At 42.2% G+C, this 21,062-nt stretch overlaps 1 protein-coding gene across 1 annotated transcript in view; it reads right to left on the reverse strand.

Moving 5' to 3' along the window:
* The window catches only part of LOC124881799 (rho guanine nucleotide exchange factor TIAM2), a 60,821-nt gene extending 40,813 nt beyond the window's left edge, over positions 1-20,008 (reverse strand). The window contains exon 1 of the mRNA XM_047387600.1: positions 19,907-20,008. The gene's annotated coding sequence lies outside the window, so the exon portion shown is untranslated. The remainder of the gene's footprint in view (positions 1-19,906) is intronic.
* Positions 20,009-21,062: the final 1,054 nt, after the last annotated feature.

A 21,062-nucleotide genomic window follows, 5' to 3' on the forward strand; every position in this document is an offset into this window, starting at 1 on the left:
AGGAGGGGGACAGGCAGTGTCAGCATGAGGATCCAGAGGAGAACCTGATCAGAGTTGCTACACAGTCTGGAAAATGATGGAATATAAAGAATTCTGGAAAAGTCTGGAAAAATATTGAGATTCCCAGACATTTTTCCGTCTGTCATTATTCACCCTAAACTTTTATATTTACGTTTAATTGTCAACAATGAACCAAGAACTGAGTCTAGAATTCAAGGTTAGGGATTAAAATGAGGAAATGACTGATATCAGAAGTAGTGGTTTAGCTTAATTAAAAGTAATACATAAAAAAAAGGCTAGTTTTTACAACTACAAGAACTAAACATCACAGGATACATTGGATGAAGCTTCAGGACCAAAAGCCCTCTGGTTCCTCAACAATCTGTAGAATATGGGCTCATTTTTGCTTGAGAAAGACTCACAAGGCTCCTTATATAAAATATCAAATCTTTTCTCCAAATACGGCAGCAGAACTTCACAAATCAGAGCTGCAGCAGAAACATGGACGTTCTGTCCAAACATTACTGTAAATTATTCCAACTGCCATCATCATGATCAAGGTGCCTCCCAGCAGGTTCCTCGGCTGCTCCGGTGGATCGATCGTCTCTAATAAAATCAGAGTCCTGCTGGTGTGGAAGAGCCTCCCAGAGAATAATCAGATCTGATCCTGGATCAAATGCAGTTTACTTTAACCAGCTCAGGGTGATCTACAGGTCACCCTGAGTCTGTCAGGAATCTAATCATCTTCATCAGTTTACACATCAGCAGGAAATCTGATCCCTGATGGTTGGTTTAAATCTGCTGAGGATGACTAGATAAGGAGAGAAGATATTGGAGCATCTTGTACATGAAGCCAGGCATGGACCAGTTTGAGATTCTCACGGTATGATGACAGTCTCACAGTATTTACTCAAAAATTAAGAACAAAAATGATCAATCTAATATAGTTCACAGCATTCCTGATGGTCTGTGTCCTGTCTCTGTTATTGCCGGTAAACATATTTCCAAACACATCAACTGCTTTTTTCTGCAGGTAATAGAAAAACGTAGCAGCCTTTCTTCAGCCAGCTGATTGGCAGTCCACAGCAACAAATGGGGGAGCAGCAGCACTGCATTACTCTATGCTAGAGAAAACACTGGTCACTCTCTGAGTAGATGAGCGCACATATTGAGGATTTATTAATAAAGGAACCTGGTCTGAGGGGAAAAAACAAGACGACTAGTTAAATCAGTGACGTCCAAAGAGTTTCTGCAGCTAATCTTACCGCTTACAAATTAAATGATTACTTAATAAAATGTTTATGAATAGCATTAAATATTATCTGACTAACTGAAAAATATTAATGACGAAATTTGTAACTGGATTAAATATATGAAAACCTAACAAAATGTACGAAGTACATTGAAGTAATACACAGTCCGGGTTGGGCAGCTGCCTTTCAGACAGACAAAACTGAAAGATTCAAATCTAGAGATTAGGGTGATGGCAAGGAGGCCTTTCAACCTCTTGGAAAATTAGCAAAGATACATTTTCCAAACACCGGTAAGATGGGCTTGATTGCTGTAATGCCAGTTAGGATTCCCCATGTAATATGGAGAGGGGTATAAACATCTTTAAAAACGTTTTTTAATAAGATGATTTAAAAACAGATTGTTTTTTAAACTGATACTTTTTTACATTATATTATTATCTCTTCAGAGATAACCGTCTGATTTCCTGTCAGAAACAAACGTTTTGTTTGAGTAAAATGATTTTAAATCTAAATTTGACAGGGCTATGAATAACTTTATTTCCATAACCTTAACTTCTAAAACCTTACCGCTTGATTCCAGTTCTCGTCTCATGTCTAACCCAAACTAGATGGAACAAATTATTTAAAGAAATTACATTTTTCTCCAAATGAAATAATTTAGTTGAACTACTGAAAAAAAAACACAAAAATTAAACCAAATATGGAGAAAAAGCACATGAAGCTCTTCTCATCAAAAGATCTGAACATCTGTCCAGGATTTTCTGTTTCTGCCTTTTCCCCTTAAATCCTTTCCTGTTAGAAGGAGAGACCATTTAATTAAGTTATCAAAGTATTTCTCTTTAATTGATATTAATGGTTCACCTACTGAACCCTCAAGAAGCTAAGAACCCTTCCATACCAACATGGACCATCCCCAGATACCTCCTGCTGCTCATCAGCGGTGTTTGCAACCCAGCCGTGAGATATAATCCCTCCACCAGTTCTAGGAGTGCCCTCCCAGTGGGAGATGTCCTGAACACCTCCCTGGGAAATCATCTAGAATGCATCTTGGCCAGACGCCAAACCACCTAACCTGGTCTTTTCAGTGCTCCTCTACCCACCCTGATGGTGGCAATTCAAAGTTTTCTGACTAAGGCCCATTCCCTCAGCCCCACACGGTGAACACCTCCCCTCAGGTATAACCACTCCAGTGCAGGACCACATCATCTACAAATGGCACCCATGACACCCCCCACCCTGCATGGGACACATTCTGTCCATAAAAGCTATGAATAGAACCAATGCCAACACTGGCAGAGTTCTAGATTGACTGGCAACACATCTGACTTATTAATGGCAACATGAACTAAGATCTCACTCTGGTTGTATGGGGACAAAATTACCTTTGGCCCGAAACTCCCAAATCAAGACCCCAAGAGGGAAATGGGAGCAAGTCTTAACGTCTGGTTGGGCCAACCTTGATGTTGATACTCCGATATCTGTCCAAGAGGACAGAGCTGGTCCAGTTTTCCAAGATCAACATGAAAACTAGATTATTCCATCTGAAATCAAGTTTTGACAAAATCCTTTACAGAGATAAAATCATATATCATAGTAACTGTTTCATGATGCGTGAAAGATCACATCTTATAATTATGTGCATTTTAAGAGGTTTAGACAAGCGTGTAGGACAGTAAACAGATTTATCTTCACTTCTGCCTCAAAAAAAGACTCAATAAACGAACCCCAGCCGATCCAGGGGCTCAGAGCTCTCAGATTAAATTATAAGGACCCCCTGGCGGCCCCTCTGAGACTGGTGGAGGCCTCAGCTCAGTCTAAATTATCTAAATGCTCTGCAGCGTGTCAACATTTATAAGCACTGAAAGCATCAATGAGGCTCTGACAGCAGAGCTGAATCAGACGTCAAGGATTCTCTCAGTGACGGAGTATTCATTTCTTTTCCCTAAAAGACTCAGCAGACAAAACAGGAGGTGAGTGTCTGCTGTCACTCAGTCTATTCAGACTCCAGATGCCTCTGTAAGACCCCTGGAGCCCCAAAATATTCACAAAGCATCAGAAGACACCGTCAGGGAGACGAGCCACATTTTCATATCTGTAAAGACAACTTTTTATACGTGTTTTCACAGAAAATGCAGGAAAAATGAAAAATAAAAACTAAATCAGAGGAGGAAAAACTGAATCAAAGGAAATAAAAGATCAACTTGCAGAGCAAAAATCTGCCATGATGAATTTGTTTGCAGGTAGTCGTCATACAACTGTGATGCCAGTGCCAACAGCATGCCGGTGTAGCATACTAACATTAAACATGAGCAGCTGGACAGGTCAGAGACTAAAATGTCTCTAAATACAAAGTTAGCCAGTTTGATCTCTTATGTCGTTCAGTTTCTATGTCCCTCAGTTCTGAAACAAACTGCCTGAAAACCTGAGATGCACAGAAACTGGTGGTTCCTTTAAATCTGGACCGAAACGTTTTGTTTAGAGCAGGTTTTGATCGAAGAATCTGACCAACGAACTGATTGCCTGTTTGAAGAATGAGCCTGAAAACTAGATTTGGATGAGATATAAATTTAAAAAAGAACTTTAGTCTAAAGTCTGATTTAAATTTGTCATTAAAATCTGGATTTTACTACCTGTCTCTTCTATGCAATGCTATTATGTTTTTTTATGTTCTTTTTGTCCTTCCTCTGGTGTGCTGGGAAGCACTTTGGAAGAATGGTGCTACATAATAAATAAACTGGTCTTTCCTTACCCTTCCATCATCTGATCATTAAAGACAATCTCAGCTAAATGTAGATGTTTGAAATTGTGTTTTTATTAAAGTCTATCATATGTCAACACAACAGTGGTTCATAAGTAGCCATTTTCTGCCTGAATGACTCATGGGTCAGAGTTAGGAGCCTTTAAAAAGGTCAGAATGTCCAATGAAAACAAGGGAAATAGCAGCCAAAGTCTAAAAGCAAAAATTCAAAGGCATTCACAATGTTGGCATAGCAACTGGAAGATTTTTATGGTGTCAGTCCAGCTATAATCCAAACATCCGAATATAGATCAACTTCCTTATTTGAACTCTAAAAGACATTTCAGCCTGCCTTGAAGATGAATCAGTCTAAGGAAGAAGAGGCTGCTGAATCCCTGGTTGTTATGGTGATTTCCAGGGGAGGCGGAGCCCAGAGCAACACCTTTTTCATACAGGTAAACAGAAATGCCTCACAAAAACTGTCAATGTGAGAAAAGTAGAAGTTGTTACACTAAGATCTTGACCTTCTGATGGCCACACATGAAGAATTCGTACGTGTCTGCGGTGTTTTATGCAGGAGAGATGACAGATTAAACAGAGCCTTCATGTCAACTCGGGAAAGAAAAATTCAGAGCTGAAATATGAATCAGAGTTAGGGTGGAGACACGGAAACCTCCAAACAATCACAAGTCTTTAACTATGGTTGTGAAGAAAGCAGGGAAGTTATCTAAATGTCAGATCAATCAGATGAAGTCCAACTATTTTGGAGCTGTTTATACTGTTTCTGCTGGAAAGGATGATAAAGCCAGTCAGAGCTGTGATTTTTCATTAATTTAGCCAAAATTCCTGTATGGCCATAACCATTGTATGGTGCATTGCTAACAAATGTCAGAGCGCAGCGTTCAGGATGGAGCTGCATGTTTGTATGCAATAACTAAAACAGAACCCTTGATCTGATCCTTTTCAAGGAGCATGATTTAGTGAAACAAATGAGTCATCACAGCTCAAACTGGAGATTTCTAAAGTGCTTGTGGTGTTCTGCAGCTAAATGAGTCCAGACCACAACAACTGAAGGTTTTCTTCCCTCTGAGAGCTCCAAACATAAAACCAGTGACAACAGACCCACAAGAACCAGAACCAGTGAGATTTATTCTGCCATAACAGAAACTATTTGTACTGATGGTCCAGTTTATCTGCAGCTTAATGAGCCCAAGGTGCTCGGTCCATTTAATATGTCGACTAGACTGCAGACCATTCTGTGCTACGTTTAAATCCAGAGCTGAAGAGCTGGCCAGCAGGAGAACCCAAACACATCCACACAAACACACGTAAACACGGAGAAATTAGCAAGACTCTGTGGTTAGCCACAGTTTGTGTAAATAAAGTCTGACCGCAGGATCAACACAGGCTGAAGGAGGTCAAACTAACTGAAAACAGGCCCTTATTTCACTGAGGAAAACATGGAGGCATCATCTCAATGTGTGTTGTACCGCAGGTGAGCATCATCCCTCATCTGACTGAAACCTGAACAGATGTTTCAGATGCAAACAGAGCATCTGGATGGAGGTTAGCTCTAAAACCTAAAACTCTGAATGCCTTGAAAAGATGTTCTTCATCAGTCAGTTTCCAACATTGTCAAGCAGCAGATGACAGATCAGTTTTCCAGGATGGATCCTGAACTTTTCTTCTGTTTTTGGATATAAATCCAACAATGTTGTTGTGTTTATTTCTTCCTGAAGAGAAAACTGAACCCTCATGGTTTGGTGGAAAGATGCATCTTCATCCTGAAAAACAACCACATCATGAGCAAACCTCCTTAGTTCTGATGGGCTGAGAAAAAGGTCTCAAATTCCCACCTCCTCCACCGACTGTGGGCTAGTTTTCCACAGGCACTAGCTCATTAGGATGGGACAAGAACTTCACACCATCAGCCAATACAGTCAGGATTTATTACTGAATTCCACTTTCCTCCAGTCATTCTCAGTTACTGGCTGTTTCTCTTCAGCCCACTGTTTTCTGGACCTAAATCCCATTTCATTCAGCTGATTTCTCACAGTTCGCTCACAAGCAGGGACTCCTGATTTTGTCCATTTGTCCATCCTTCACCAGGGTCCAGGAGGGAAACCCCGACTTCTCCAGCCCATTCTGGGGTTTCCTGATTTTCCTAATTCAACAGGTCCTAACCTGGGGTCTCATCCAAGTTGGACCTGCTGGGAAATCCTCCACAGGGAGGAATCCTGATCAGATGCACAAACCACCTCAGCTGACTCTTCTGAATGTGTAGAGCAGCAGCTCTACTCCAAACTCACCCCTGATGAGCTCCTCACCTTATCTCTAAGGCAGAGTCTTGCCACCCCAGAAAGGCAGCTCTTTCCCGCTGTTTCTATCTGGGATTTAATTCTTTTGGTCATGATGCACATCTTCTGACCACAGGTGAGTATCAGAACATAGATAGATACGTACAGTGAGGATTTTGCCTTTTCTCTCAGCTTGTTCTTCCTCGTGGTAAACCGGAGCATGATGGCGAAGGAGCTGAATCCGTCTATCCACCTCCAGCTTCATCCTACCATTATCCAGGAACAAGACACCAGGAAACTTGAACTCCTTCGCTTTCAGGCAGAGACTGACCCTCAACTCTGAGGAAGCATTCCAACTTGTCCATTTGTCTTTCACTTGTTTCGCTTCTAGGCATGTTGCTTTTAGTTTCTCATCCTGAAACTTTTATGTCTTCCTTGGTCTACATTGATGTTTCCTCATTAAAATGTTCCTATTTTGCTCCAAATAGTAGATCTTTTTCAACTTCTCCTGGTGCAGAAGGCATTCCCAGGAGATAATGGTTTTCAGTCTTTTTAAAGAGTTCTGGGTCTGGTGTCCAGTAGCCATCCTGATGAGATGCCCAAAGCACCTCAGTCATCTCATTTTAAATGCAGAGGTCTCACAGGGTGACCCCTCAAAGTCATCGGCTGGTAATAAACATTTGCCCTTCACCAGCATCAAGGTTATAATGAGGTGTTAACAAAGTTGGAGATTCAAACGTGCTGAAATCTTCCGGTATGCTGTTCCCCTTCTTTAAGGTCGGGTCACAGATGGAAAACCAGATGTTTGAGACATCCTCCAGCAGAACTTCCTCAGCTGACTCCTTTTAAGAGCTGGTAAGAAACATGTGACTGGTACCAAGATGTACCAATGTCTACAAAAGTTCTGGTTTCTAGAGTTCCTCTAGTTTATTATCTTATGAAAAGTGATGAAGTCCCTGGAGTTTTTCTGCAGCTGTCTGAAACATATAGTAGCACCACACTGCCGGTCAGCTGGCTGAAAGAAGCCCACAAGACCTCTCCCACGCTCACATTTAGTAGCGTTGGTTGTTTTTGAACCAGCAACTGCAGCTGACGGGGAACAACCGAACTCTGTGTTGGTTTAACATTTATGGAAGAGTTGCTGACGCCATGTTTCCTGTCAGTTAGCTGCAACAGCTTAACATCTGCAAGACTGCTGAAACATCTGCAGAACGTGTGCAGGTATTTCTCAGCTCACTGCGATGTAGAGCTTGCAGTTTAGAGGCCTGTCATTTGTTTGATTGTGGAAGCACTGACCTTTAACCTGATTAGATCAGAGCTGTAGTAATGAAATTGGCTGCTCAGGCTGCTAAGTTTCCTGCTGGTGTGGTCTCCACCCAACTTCTCTAAGATATTGTTTCATTTAAGGCGTTACGTCAAACTTTGTCTTATCTGACAGGAAGTGCTGCCAAAACCCAATTAAGACCATGAGCTGTAATAACGCCTGACCTTTTCCTCTTGGTGCAAATAGTTTCTACTCTTAAAAGGTCTCAGGGTGTTTGGTTTTACCTCCCTTCTTCCCTCTCTGCACCTTTTCAGTCTGCAGTTTGAATCACTTTGTGGTTTCAAGAGAGGGCAGGTCAACAAAGTTTTCCTTGTTAACCAGAAAACGTGACTGCACAGCTTTGCTTTGGGTGTAAATAAGCTCAGAGCGCTGGACGTGTGGAAAACAGAGAAAGGTCTGTTTGTTTCAGAGCAGGTAATGATCCCAGAGGTGTTTGGTGGTTTGTACCAGCCCGATTTGGGCTGAGCCTCAGAGGAATGTCAAAGCTTTCACAGGAAAATCGCTGAGCTGAACAAAGTGTTTCAGAGACAAAAGACAGATCGTTTTCTGGCCTGGGTTGTAGAAATGATGCTGATCTGACCAAGCAGAAGGACCAAGGCTGAGAAAACATCTCACACATCAGAAGAGCCACCGATACAAACACAAAGGGTTCGGATCCTGCCGAGCTGCTGGTGCATCCAGAATCAGTGCCTGACCCAACAACATCAAACGTGTGTCTCTGCTCACATTTCTCCAGCCTAGTTTTTTAAACTCACAGAGCAACATGGTGTTCATCAGGATCAACGAGCTGAACCAACCAGGACACCTTCCAGCATCCTGAAGCGGGTTCACCTCTGACCCGGACCTGTTTCCCTAACATCCACAGCAATCTGAAAACCAGCTTCATCTTACTACAACGTAGTCTTCAACGTTAAACCTGAGCTCCTGAAGGAATCCTGGGAGTGTCGAACTTTCTTCAACTAAACATCTAGTTCATGAGGACAACAAACTAACTGGTTTAGTCTAAATGTATCAAACACTAAAGGGTGTTTGATACATTTAGACTAAAGCCTCTTTCAGAAGACACATTCTGAACTCTTTTTTTGAGATGCTCAAAGAGATGACAGGTCTGGATGGAAACCTGAACACTGGAGGAGTTTCCAGGCCAGAAGGGATTTATAGTTCATCCACAGTTCCTGGTCACCAGGGTCTCATCCCAGTCAGATGTGCCCAGAAAGCTGCTCTAACCAGATCGGGTTTAGTGGAAAAAACCCTAAAATGAGCATAAAGAGACCTCAGGTCATTCCATTCATCACCATTTCAAGGTAGGATTCATTCAGGTTTATAAAGTCTAGGAGAATTTGGAGGTCCAGGTATCTCTCCCCACTAACATCCCCCAGGGTGTAGTTCTGGTTGAACAAGTCCAGAAAACTTCCAGAGAGAGGGCCCAGGAGGCACCCTGATAAGATGCCTGAACCAGCTCAGCTGAATCCATTATGGAGGACCAACAGTGTAATCTAGTAAACTTAATAAAATGTACCACTGGTATGTGGTTCTACTAAAACAGTACGTCCATGTATCTGTGCAGTATCTGCTCTCAGCGCAGCATGGCATGGAGGATATCAGCTTGTATTTCTGATAGGTATTATTGAAGCTCAGGTAGCTTGTCAGTAGAGGGAATAATAAAGTGCTTTAGAACGTCCCGGTAGACGGCTGTGCTGACTTTGACTTGATAAAACAAAGTGGACCGACACCAGCAGATGACATGGCTCCCCAAACCATCACTGACTGTGGAAACTTTCCAGCTGCTTGAATTCTGTGGCTCTCTACTCATCCTCCAAACTTGAATGGACAATTTAAAATCACCTGAAAATGAGGACTCTGGACCACTGAGCAATGGTCCAGACCTTTTATGCCTAACCCAGGTAAGATGCTACTGATGTTGTCAGTGGTTCAGAAGAGGTTTAGCACAATGTGACAAGTCCTGGATACATCTCTGTGTGGTGGCTATTGAAGCTCTGACTTGTGCATCTTTTCCTACCACACTTTTTCCTTCCACTCAACTTTCCATTAAAATGCTTGAATACAACCATTTCCTTTAGCAGTGACCTCTTATAGCAGGCCATCCCTGGGTGGGTGTCAGGGACTGCCTACTGGACAACTGTCAGGCCAGTTTCCGCATGATTATATGGGCTATAACATGGCCATAAGTGACATTCCTCTATTAAAAGTTATTGTTCTAAAGTAATATTCAAATTTCCCAGAAACTGAATTTTGGGTTTTTATTAGCTATAAGACACAATCATCAAAATAAACAGAGGAAAACACTTGAAATGTATCACTTAGTGCACCTAATCTACACTTCTACACATTTCAAGGTGAAACACAGAAATAAATTAACTTTTTAATGATATTGTAATTAAATACGCCTTTAAATGTTTGCTTTGCATAGTTGAATGAAGGTGATGTAGTTGAAACACCTGCATTACAAGCTGAGGAACCCATTTCCTGCTTCCTGTGTTTCTCTGCGTTAAACACAGACATGAATGCAGTTTAAAAACAGAACAGCCGCTTTTATATTTAACCGCTCAGTCGGCTTCCTGCCAAACTAACCAGCAGATAAACTGCAGCCACATCTGGTTGCTGGAGTGGGAATTTCCCACCCTGGTTGTAAACAACATGACGTCAGCACCACACACCGACAGTGTGTGGAGATTTCCTTCGAGCCGATTTGGATTCAAACACATCTGAGGGGTCAAACATCCCGTCGCACACTTCCTGTCCTGCTGTCACTGTACGGAAACGGCGAGGGGGAAAACTGGAACAAAGACACGCCTGCATTACATTTAGAAAAATCACCCAAACCATCTGTCACATTTCAGATCAGACCACTTCCTTTTAGGTTGGACTGGACTTTTTGTCCTTTTTCTCTCCTAAAACAGTAAGCAAACATGTCTTTGTGCTCACATTGGTGGATAATTTTACTTCTTTCTGATCCATTTGGGTTTCTGACTCAGAAGCAGTTCCACAGGTGGTTTAGTTCAGTTCATTTTAGATCTAAAACATCGGTTTTGTGGTTAAAACATCTAAACATCTGCATCTAAACAACAGTTGTATGATTTCAAACAATGTCTGGATGGCCTTCAGCTCCTCTGCAGCTGCTGCATAAAACAAACCAATTCAGTTCTGTAACTTTACACAAGAGCTGCTGCCAGAATCACCAGAAACCACAGGAAGCTCAGGAACGCTCTGTTTGTTACACAACGAGAGGCTGGAAAATGGCAATCATGGAGAGGGCGAGGAGTTCAATCAGAAGGCGTTAGGAAACAAAAGGATGAAAGGAAGTAAAAACCACAGGATTATCTGGGAGGAATCCTGCAGAAACCAGATGACAGCTCGATCAGAATGAAGCCGTTTTCTTAAAGACACGACAACGCTCCCTTCCTCCTACAACCTCAGAGTGATGTCAGATTACGGTGGCAGGAGCATGGAGCAGATCGGCGTCCAGGAAGCTGACAACAAGACAGATTGTGTCCTGATCCGACTTCTACAAACCCAGAAGAATACAAACATCTGTCGGAGAGCAGGAACAAACAGAGCATGTTCCGAGCTCCTCACCAGAGGAACGTTCCCATAATAAAAACAGCTGGATAGCAAAGGATGGCTTTGCATGAGGATTGAGGTCTGAGGACTAAAAAGAAGGTTGATTTTGCATCTAGTGAGACCTTTCTGTGTTCACGTTTTGGATCAATATGCTGCTGAGAGGCCCAGAGGCGACACATTTTCAGTTTTTTGCCAGACGCCACCAGGTTTTTATTTCAAATGTATATAAGTGTATAAAAGTTCATGATGCCATGACCTCTAATAAGATTCCAGAAGAGAAACAGGCCCACAGCATCACAGATCTTTCGCCATACTTAACAGTAAGTGTGTGTAAACACCGAAAGTCCAAGAAGAGTTTAACAAAATCCACGTGTTTACGTTTGTGACGTAATCAGCAATAAAAAATCCACTCGCTGCTCACAATAAAACCAGGAAGATTTCATGGAAGATTTAGTCGTTTCTGTTCTGCTGCTTTCGGTTTTCCACTGCAGAACTGTTTCATGATCCTGAGCCTAAGATGAAACTGAGATGGAATCATCTTCCAAACCGATCTGAGCCCAAAAATGCTGAGCAGCAACGGAAAACTGCAGACGAGCCCGAACTAATGGCAGCACCGCAGCAGAAATCCAACCTCAGGGAACCAGGAAGCGTTTTTCCGAGGACTCGGAGTTAGAGGGATGGATGGAAGGACAGAGGGCTGGAAAGATGCGTCCTGAATAACAAGATATGTTTTCCAATTTGTGGAAATCCTCTTATGAGTTTGGGAAAAGGCTCAGAGGCAAACCAGGAGAGTTTTAATGAGAAATTAAAGCTGAAATAAAACTGTCCTGGAGCCACAAATAAATTAGGGATGACCTTCCCAACTCTGCCCAGAGACCTGGAGCTTCCTGAAACTCCCAAGTATTTAGAGTCAGACACTTTCATTTGGTCTGGATTTAGCAAAACAGATGAAACGTTTACAATCTGAACACTGATGGTCTGTTCTGTGTGATTTTACAGGAATAACACACAGTGGGCGAGCGAGGCAGTTTATTATGATGTGGGAACATGGAGAGAGAGAGAGAGACGCTGTTCTTATTGGGAGTAATTGGAAACAGCTGTTGAGGGGAAACTCTGATCCTGGTTGGCTGTCGGAGTTTTTGTTTGGAAGCTGCTCTGCGAATGGTGACATGGTGACGTAACACCGCAAAACATCTAGTTCAGATCTCAGGTTCCCATCAGAACTGTTTCGAACACCAAACAGAACTTCATAACAAATTCATTATTTATACCCTGAAATAATCAAAGCCCAAGATCTCATCCGTCCTGGGAGAAGCAACAATATTCCGAAATATTTGTTATTTTTATGTCTCTGTCATGAACACACAGTCGGATTGGATGGAGAACATCTGTGAACATCAATTTTAAACACTTGCCAAAGGTTCTCATTTGGATTTAGGTCTGGACTTTGACTAGGCCATTCTAACATCTGAAGATGCTTTGATCTAAATCGATGTTTAGGGTCGATGTCCTGCTGGAGGATAAACCTGCAACCCAGCCTCCATCTGTCTTCACATCAACTCTGACTAGCTTCCCTCTTACCACAGCATGATGCTGCCACCACCATGTCTCACTGTGAAGATTTGGTGATGGTTTTAGTTTTTTAGTTTAGTTGATGTCTTACCTTTAGGTCAAAAGGTTCCATTTTTATACCATCTGAGAAGAGCACCTGACCCGAGGAAAGCACCCAGAAAACTTCAGACTTCTCGAAGCGGTCCTGTCTGCACGGAATGGTGAAACTGTTTTTCAGGACCAAATTCAACGTTTTATGGAGACATTGAGGCCCCCCCGATGCAAACCAAAGCCGCTCTGTGCAGACAGAAGACTCCTGAAATTACAGCTGCAGGCTGTAAATAAACCTCACTATGATGAGCTGCACTCGGACCGTTTCCTCTCAGTAATCATGCAGCGTAAATATGCATCTGAGGGGGTGTTCGCTCTTTAATTCAGCTTTTTGTGGAGAGAAAACCACTGAATTACAGATTCCAAAGTGAATCTCTGCTTGCTGCAACAAACCTGCTTCATTAAATAAATCGTTTCTGTTATTTTCCTTCTTCACTGAGCAGTTTTATTTCTGTCTGCATCCTGAACATGTTTTTTCCCATTTCCTCCAAATTTAAACTTTGCTGCATACTGAAATTAAATTATGTTGGAGCAAACATGCTTGTTAAAAATCTGTTTACCACAAATCCTTATCAGACCTGAACATCACACTCAAAACTATGGAGATAATTCACCTTAAACTGCGTGCAGGAACTGTGGTTGGTTTGCCTCCATCACAGTGGAATAAAACTACATAAATGCACACTAATAAGGCGTTTACACCTGATCTTTATTAAATCTTTATTTCCAAACACTGACTGCTGTGTGTGATGCAAACAGCTTTGGAAAATGAACCAGCAGATGAGCTTTAAGGGACAAAACACATAATTAGAGATTATTTTCCTTCTATTTGACAAAACCCAAAAATCAGTCAAATAACTTCAGTTCCCAGACTCAGATTTTTATATCAGTGGAAATCTTTCTTAGAAATATCAACAGACTGTAAATAAACTTGAAAAACAGAGAAAGAACTGACAGATACATTTTCAAGAATTTTCCTGATGGATTTAAAGCGTTTATAGCAAGGTTAAAGTTCATTTCAGTGAAACATATTTCACAGAAATATTCATACTATAGCTTATTTTAATATTATATTATTAAAATTATATATTCTAGTAAAATTCTAAATATAAATTCACAGTAATCATTTAATTAAAAAATTGCTCTTTAATAAAATCCTCAGCTCAGTTATTGGTGTCCCAGACAGCTCTTCTAAAATAAAAAAACTGAATCATTTTAATTTATCATATTTATGTAAAATAATATGACTTCCTGTATTCTTGGGGTAAAATATGATGTGACACCAGAGGCCGATTTCTCTTAGCTGCTCTTCAAAACGAGAAAGACAGGAGAACATGCCATTCAAGGAAGGCAGATGTGTGCAGGTCAGAAAATAGCCGCTGGTCCAAAGCGGCACAAATCTCCTGTGGGAGAAATAATGAACTGGACCCGGGACAAACAGGGCTGGATCAGGAACCAAGTTGGTTCTGCTCAGTGGGGAGGATGGGAAGCGAGGTAAACATCTCCAAAGATCACTGTAAGAGAAATGCAGCACAGAGTGGCATCCTGGGGTCACCAGGTCTCCATGACAACCATTAGATGTCCAACCATCACAAACATGAAGACCTGAAGTTTGCTGAACTCTTTACCTAAAACTGTGAGCTCAGGTCCGATGAGACTGAGGACGTTTTCACACCTCTAGTTCTTCTTCTTTGGTCCGAATCAGTTGATGGGTTTGTTAACCAACTTTCTCCAGTGGTTCGGTTTCTTTTCACAGAGAAAACACATTTAGAAAGTTGCACCGGGCTTTATGCTTTAAGACAAAGACTGTACCGCATCCCACAATGCAATGCAAACCTGGCTACGGGAAGCTTGCTGCAAATACCTGGTAGAAGTTCCGGGTCAGGTTTAGATTGCATTCACACCATAAACGAACTGCTCTAGAGCTAATTTGGAACCACACCAAGATCGAGAACCACACTAAGACCACCCTGTCAGACGGTTCTGGTACTGTTGTTTTGGTCCACATTCTGGTGTGATTGCCTGGTTCTACATAAATGAAACTCACTAAGAGGGTAAACAGACCAGTTTGTTTTAAACGGACTAAACGCCTGAGATTTGAAAACACCCTAAGAAACTCCAGGTGGGCAGCTATGAAACAATGGACCAAGAAGCTCACTGTAAAGTACGGAGGAGGACCTGTGAGGCTGTGGTTCGTGAACTGAAATACCCGAATATCTGGTCATGGCTACACAGAAACAGTGAAGAAGAAACCATATCTACTGTCTTCCATGGGCATCTCAGTCCACAGACCTAAATCCTAAAGAGAAGGGAGCATCAGAGAGGACCAGGGACTCTGGACCATGCAGAGAGACTAAGTTCTTACCAACCGAACACAGTAAATGTGTTCAAATGAAAGGGCTGGATTTTCAGTGCTGCATTAAAAGGTTTTGCTTCTTCCTACCTGCACTGAACAGATTAAACAGCAGCCGTGTGTTAAAGCCAGGAACAGTCAGATCTGAGGTGTGGTTGTCTTCTGCAAAGATCTCACCCCACAGGGTGAAAGATCATCCATCTTTGATCAACAGATGTGGAGACAACATATGTTTATTGTCCTAAAGTTACTTTGATCAGTGTCTTTACACAGGGGACAGACGCACACCAGATCAGAACCAACTCATGAGTCCATTTAATGTTATGATGACCTGTGACCTTCTTACACAGCTACTGTAGTTGGTCCATAATGCTGGCTCACTGCTTAAAGAATCTCAAACATGCAGTTACACCACCCGACTGCAGCAGAGCAACAATACAAACTCTGTGCCGATCTAATTAGTCAAATTAGCCAGAAGCCGCTAGACTTTAAGTTCTAATTGAGTTCTGCTCCACAAAGTCCGATCTCATCAGCTGGGTCTCGTGCACAAACAAAGCCTCTCCGCGTCGGTTTGCCCAGAATCAAACGGCTTAGAGTAGGAACAACAGGCCGGCTGAAACTATCGCCTTTTTCCATCGTGCAGAAAGTGCTGCTTCTGCAGAACAACATGGAGGTTAATTAGGTAGAAAACCCGCCGCCGAGACCCCAGCAACCTCATTTTCCTCCTGCGGGAGCACGATGTGGCCCCGCTGCAGATACCTGCAGGAAAACCAGCCTCCTCCTCAGGGTTTGTGTGAGTTCTGGGGGACCGATGGTTAAATCAGGTGGGTTAACCTCACCTAGACCTTCTGATTCCACCGGTTCTGCAGGCCCAATCTGAGTCTGCTACCTCTTCCCGACTATTTCAGATCAGAACACATAAACGGCACAACCATCACCACCTGGTTTCACCTTCAGAGAGCATTTGTCAGGGTTCTTCCACCTTTCACATGATCAAATTTATTTAATAATAAAAAAATCAAAGAAAAAAATGAACAAATTAATGAAATTTGAGTTTTACAACTTTCAGCAAATTTCACACTAAACATCTCCTGCAGGAACCAAGCTGAACACTAAGAAGCTTCCCTCAGACTGGAAGCATAAGTGGATGGAGGTTTAACGAGCTTAACGAGTGGCACCCAGCCTCCATCCGCAGGCTGCCTAACAGTGACGGGACATCTGGAGAGCCGGGACCAAACACTCAACTGATGGAGCGTCAACCGCACAAAACAAGCTCCTATTGTTCAAAGAGATCTCAGATGACCTTTCACCTCCCTGATGACACACTGATCACAGAGGTGGTATGGTTATTGATCACAGGCGCCTCCAGAGAGGACCAGTAAGGCTTTTGTTTCCTCTGGTTATACTGGGACCCACAGAAAAGTTGATGCTCCTGTCAGATTTGGTTGAAAGAAACCATCCATCACAGATCATTAGAACTTCCTGTTTCTCCACAAAGTTAAAACCTGATTCATTTTGCTTACTTTGGAACAAGATCGCTCAGATTGGGCCGAGAACATCTGTTAAAAAATCTGTTTTCAAGTTTTGACATAGATTTGCATTGTGGTCTTTGACTAGGTCATTCTTACACATGAATCATTGTGTCTCTGGATGGATGTTTAGGGTGGTTGTTCTGCTGGAGGGTGAACCTCCACCCCAGTCTCATATCTTCTCCAGCTACTAACAGGTTATCCTACATGATTGGATTTAGCTCCATCCATATTCTCATCAGCTCTGCCCAGCTTCCCTGTCCATGCTGAAGAACCGCATCCCCACAGCATGATGCTGCCACCACCATGTTTTACTGTGGGAATAGTGTGCTGAAAACATGAATCGCAATGGCGAAATTCTTTCATAAAGGCCAGATTTGTAAAGTGCAGGACTAATAGTTGTCCTGTGGACAGATTCTTCCACCTGAGATGTGGAGCTCTGCAGCTCCTCCAGAGTTAAAATAAGCTTCTTCGGTTCTTCAACGAGGTCTTCACAGCACAGCTCTATTTATACAGAGATTAACACACACTTAGTTGGACCCTGTTAGTCAATCTGGTACCTTCAACAGTCAACTGGTCAGACTGGATTTTATTTTGGTGTAGCAGATTGGGAGCTAAATGCAAATCCATGCCACATTTTCAGATTTTTATAAAAACAATCTTGTAACCCTTAACTTTTACTTCACAACTCTGCATTACTTTGTGTTGGTCTATCACATAAAACCCCAACAAAATACTTGGAGGTTTGTTGCTGTAATGTGACAAAAAGGGTGTGAATACTTTACAAGGAACTGTGTGGATGTCTTATTTAGAGATGCAGATACTCTGTTTATTTTAGTAAAAAGATTCAAATCAAAAGGCGACACCAGAACCAGCTACCAGTCTGTCTGGTTTCTGTCTCTCCAACCAGACCAACATCAGCTTCAGGTGTCCTCAGAAGGTTTATTTGTTCTGGAGTAAAAACGCTGCTGAAAGCTGTAACACGGGTCAGGGAGTGTTTTCTTCAGGACACAGTGAGCGGTGTCGGAACCGTCGGGGCGTTTCCTCACTGCCACCCGAGCCGCTCGTCTTACAACACAAATATCCGCAAACCGAGCCGGCGAGGAACCTCCAAAATAAACAGAGTCCAGGTCTGCTGACGTTCCTGCTCAGCAGACCTTCATTAGGTAACCCTGGTAACCGTAAAAACGCTAAAAATGAACTGGCTTTGATTGATCTGCATTATGTTGAGGATTGAACTAGACTGGAATTTGCCTGAACTGGATTCTATCTGAATGAACATGAACTGAACCGGTTTGTAAAACTTGTGAAACACCTTGAGGAGCGCCCTGTTGTAATTTGGCGCAGTGCAAATAAATTGAAATGAATTGAGATAAAACTGACCTCAAACACCCTTTAAAGGTCAAACAGATCCTTAACCCCAACATGCGAGTGTCTGCTAAGGTCTGAGGTCCTGATCTGGTCTCCCTGGAGGTTTCAGGATCCCTGAGGGACACCGTTTAGCTTTAATGAGTCTGCTCATTACTCACAACAAAGACACCACAGCAACCTGCTGGGATTTATTCAACAGGGTCCCTCCAACTGGGACACAGCTGCTGAATTTTAAATTCCCTTCCAGGAGATCCAGGGAAAACGGTGAAGCAACAGGAGGAGACAGGTTGGATTTAAACAAAAAAACTGCAGCCATTAGAAGAGCAATAATTAATACAAAAGAAAATGTCATTAGATCTTAATGGAAAGAGATTCAAAAGTATTTGGGAATTTATTCTCTGTAAATATTCTTTTTATTGTGTTACTTTTAGTGGAGAACTGTAAAAAATATTTACTCCTTTCAGATTTAAATATCAGGCAGAATTAAGAGTAAATTCAACAAACAGTTTTCAAATGATAATTTCATTTCTTAAGGGAAAAATAAACCAAACCAACTTGACCCAATGTCAAAAACACAACAGAAATCACTCGAGTAGAACCTGTCAGACAACATGAAGTAGGCTAAAAGAGTTCATAAAGGTCTAAATAAATTCAACAGGTTAGAAACCTAATCATTTTGTGGGTCAACCACTGCTTACCAAAAAGAACAAAGGCCTGTCTCACATTTACCAAAGAAACATCTTGATGATCACCAGACGTTTGAGGAAATATTCTGTGGACCGACGAGACAAAGGTGGAACTTTTTGGAAGGTGTGAAAATCCTGAAGGAGACTGTCCAGCCATCAGTTTGTGACCTCAAACTCAAGCACCCTTGGGTTCTGCAGCAGAACATTGATCCAAAGCACACCAGCAAGTCCACCTCCCAATAATTAAAACTAACTGATGGTTTTATTGTGGCCTAGTCAAAGTCCAGACCTAAATCCAATTGATTTGGATGCTGTGGGACATTAAACAGGATGTTCATGCTGGAAAACTCTCCAGTGTGTCTAAATTAAATCAATTCTGCAAAGCAGAGTAGGTCAAAAATCCCTCCACAGTAAAGACTCGTTACCAGTTGTTTCAACCCAGGGTGGCACAACTAGTTATTATGTTTAGGGGGTAATTACTTTTTCACACAAAATCAGGTTGATTTTGGTAGCTTTTTTTTTCTCTTAATAAACGAAATCATTTGAAACTCAGGTTATCCTTGTTTCAAATGTCACATTTGTTTTAGGATCTAAAATATTTAAAATGGACAAATAAACAAAAACAGAAGAAATCTGTAGGAGGGTAAATAGTTTTTTTTACCACTCTGTAGATCTTAAAACTCTGAAACTCGCCATCAGAAATAATTTTCTCCCAAACTCGATAAATTGTAGGTCTTCAGTCAGCTACATGTTTAGTAGAAAATATGGTCTGCCGTGGGTGTAGCTTTGAAACTGCTTGGAGAGAAGCAAGCAGATATTAGTGTGAGAGGATTCTTCAAATGATCTTGAGAAAAGAGCATCAGTGTTCAGAGCAGCAGGTTTTCACTCACAGAACAGCTGCTGCATGAAGAGGCTGAAGGACAACAAGCTTTGTCTGAAGCAAGAAACAAGATCCTCCAGGATCTGCAACATCTAATCAGGACAGACATAAAGACACCAAACAGAACTTAAAAACCACAGCAGAAACATCTGGGTCCTGGAGGAAAGACTGAGAAGAACAGAAACCTGCTGTCCTTTCAGGAAGGAAAAAAGAGGAAACCAGAACCACTCACCGACAGCGAAAACAGTTTCCTTCGTCTCTGCTCTCTTGTCGTCTCCAGTCTGAGTTGGACTGTCCTGGTTCCTCCGTTCTGACAGCAGGAGGCTGAACCAAGAGGAGGAGGATTTGTTTCAGCAGACCACACCTCTGTGATGGCAAACAAAGTGCTTTAAGCCAAACATTTTCACAACCACTTCAGATAATTTTCTTTAAAATACACAGGGTCAGAAATATTCATACAGGGGTAAATATATACATACACCCCAGTAAACTTTAGTTAGGTGTCCAGTAGCTCATTGCTCCACCACTGAAAAAACAACATGCTTCAAACATCACTCTGAGGGACTTTGGACCACTCTTATTGGGAGAATTGGTGGAGTTTAGTAAAACTGGTTGGTTTTCTGGCACAGACGGGAACCTAAACGTAGTTCACTGAGTAGCTGGTTTCAGCGATTCCCAGACCAGCTCGGTTGTGATTACGGATCATTGTCCAGCTGGAAGAACCAATCGTGTCCAAGTTCCAACATCTAGCTGCTGAGTTGGGGTGAAGATGAAGAACATGAGGCAGTCCTCCTGTTTTATTATTCATGACTTCCATCAACCAGCATTCCCCACAGTATTATGCTGCCACCACCTTACATAACAACCAACAGTGTTCTTAGGCTGAGTCTAAGAAGACATTTAGCCTGTCAATGTGACTCATCTCAACTTTATTCAGATTTCCCATGAGGGCAACGGGTTTAGCAGAAAGAAAAACTACACCACAGAATAAAAAGAAAAAAATGATTACTATAATGCAGTGGAGCTGCATGGTGGTTCAGTTGGTAGCACCGTTGCCTTGAAGCAAGAAGGTCTTGGGTTTGAATCCCTGACTGAGGTCTTTTTGCACAGAGTTTGCATGTTCTCTCGTGCATGTATTGTTCTCTCTGGGTACTCCTGGTTCCTCCCACAGTCCAAAAACATAACTTTTAGGTTAACTGGTCTTAAATTGCCCTTACATGTGATTAATATGCCTTCCTGTGTTGTCCTGGCCCCATCGCCCGATGAACTGGCGACCTGTCCAGGGTGGACTGGCCCCATCGCCCGATGAACTGGCGACCTGTCCAGGGTGGACTGGCCCCATCGTCCGATGAACTGGTGACCTGTCCAGGGTGGACTGGCCCCATCGT

Source organism: Girardinichthys multiradiatus, chromosome 15 (assembly GCF_021462225.1).
Source record: "Girardinichthys multiradiatus isolate DD_20200921_A chromosome 15, DD_fGirMul_XY1, whole genome shotgun sequence".
Taxonomy (NCBI): domain Eukaryota; kingdom Metazoa; phylum Chordata; class Actinopteri; order Cyprinodontiformes; family Goodeidae; genus Girardinichthys; species Girardinichthys multiradiatus.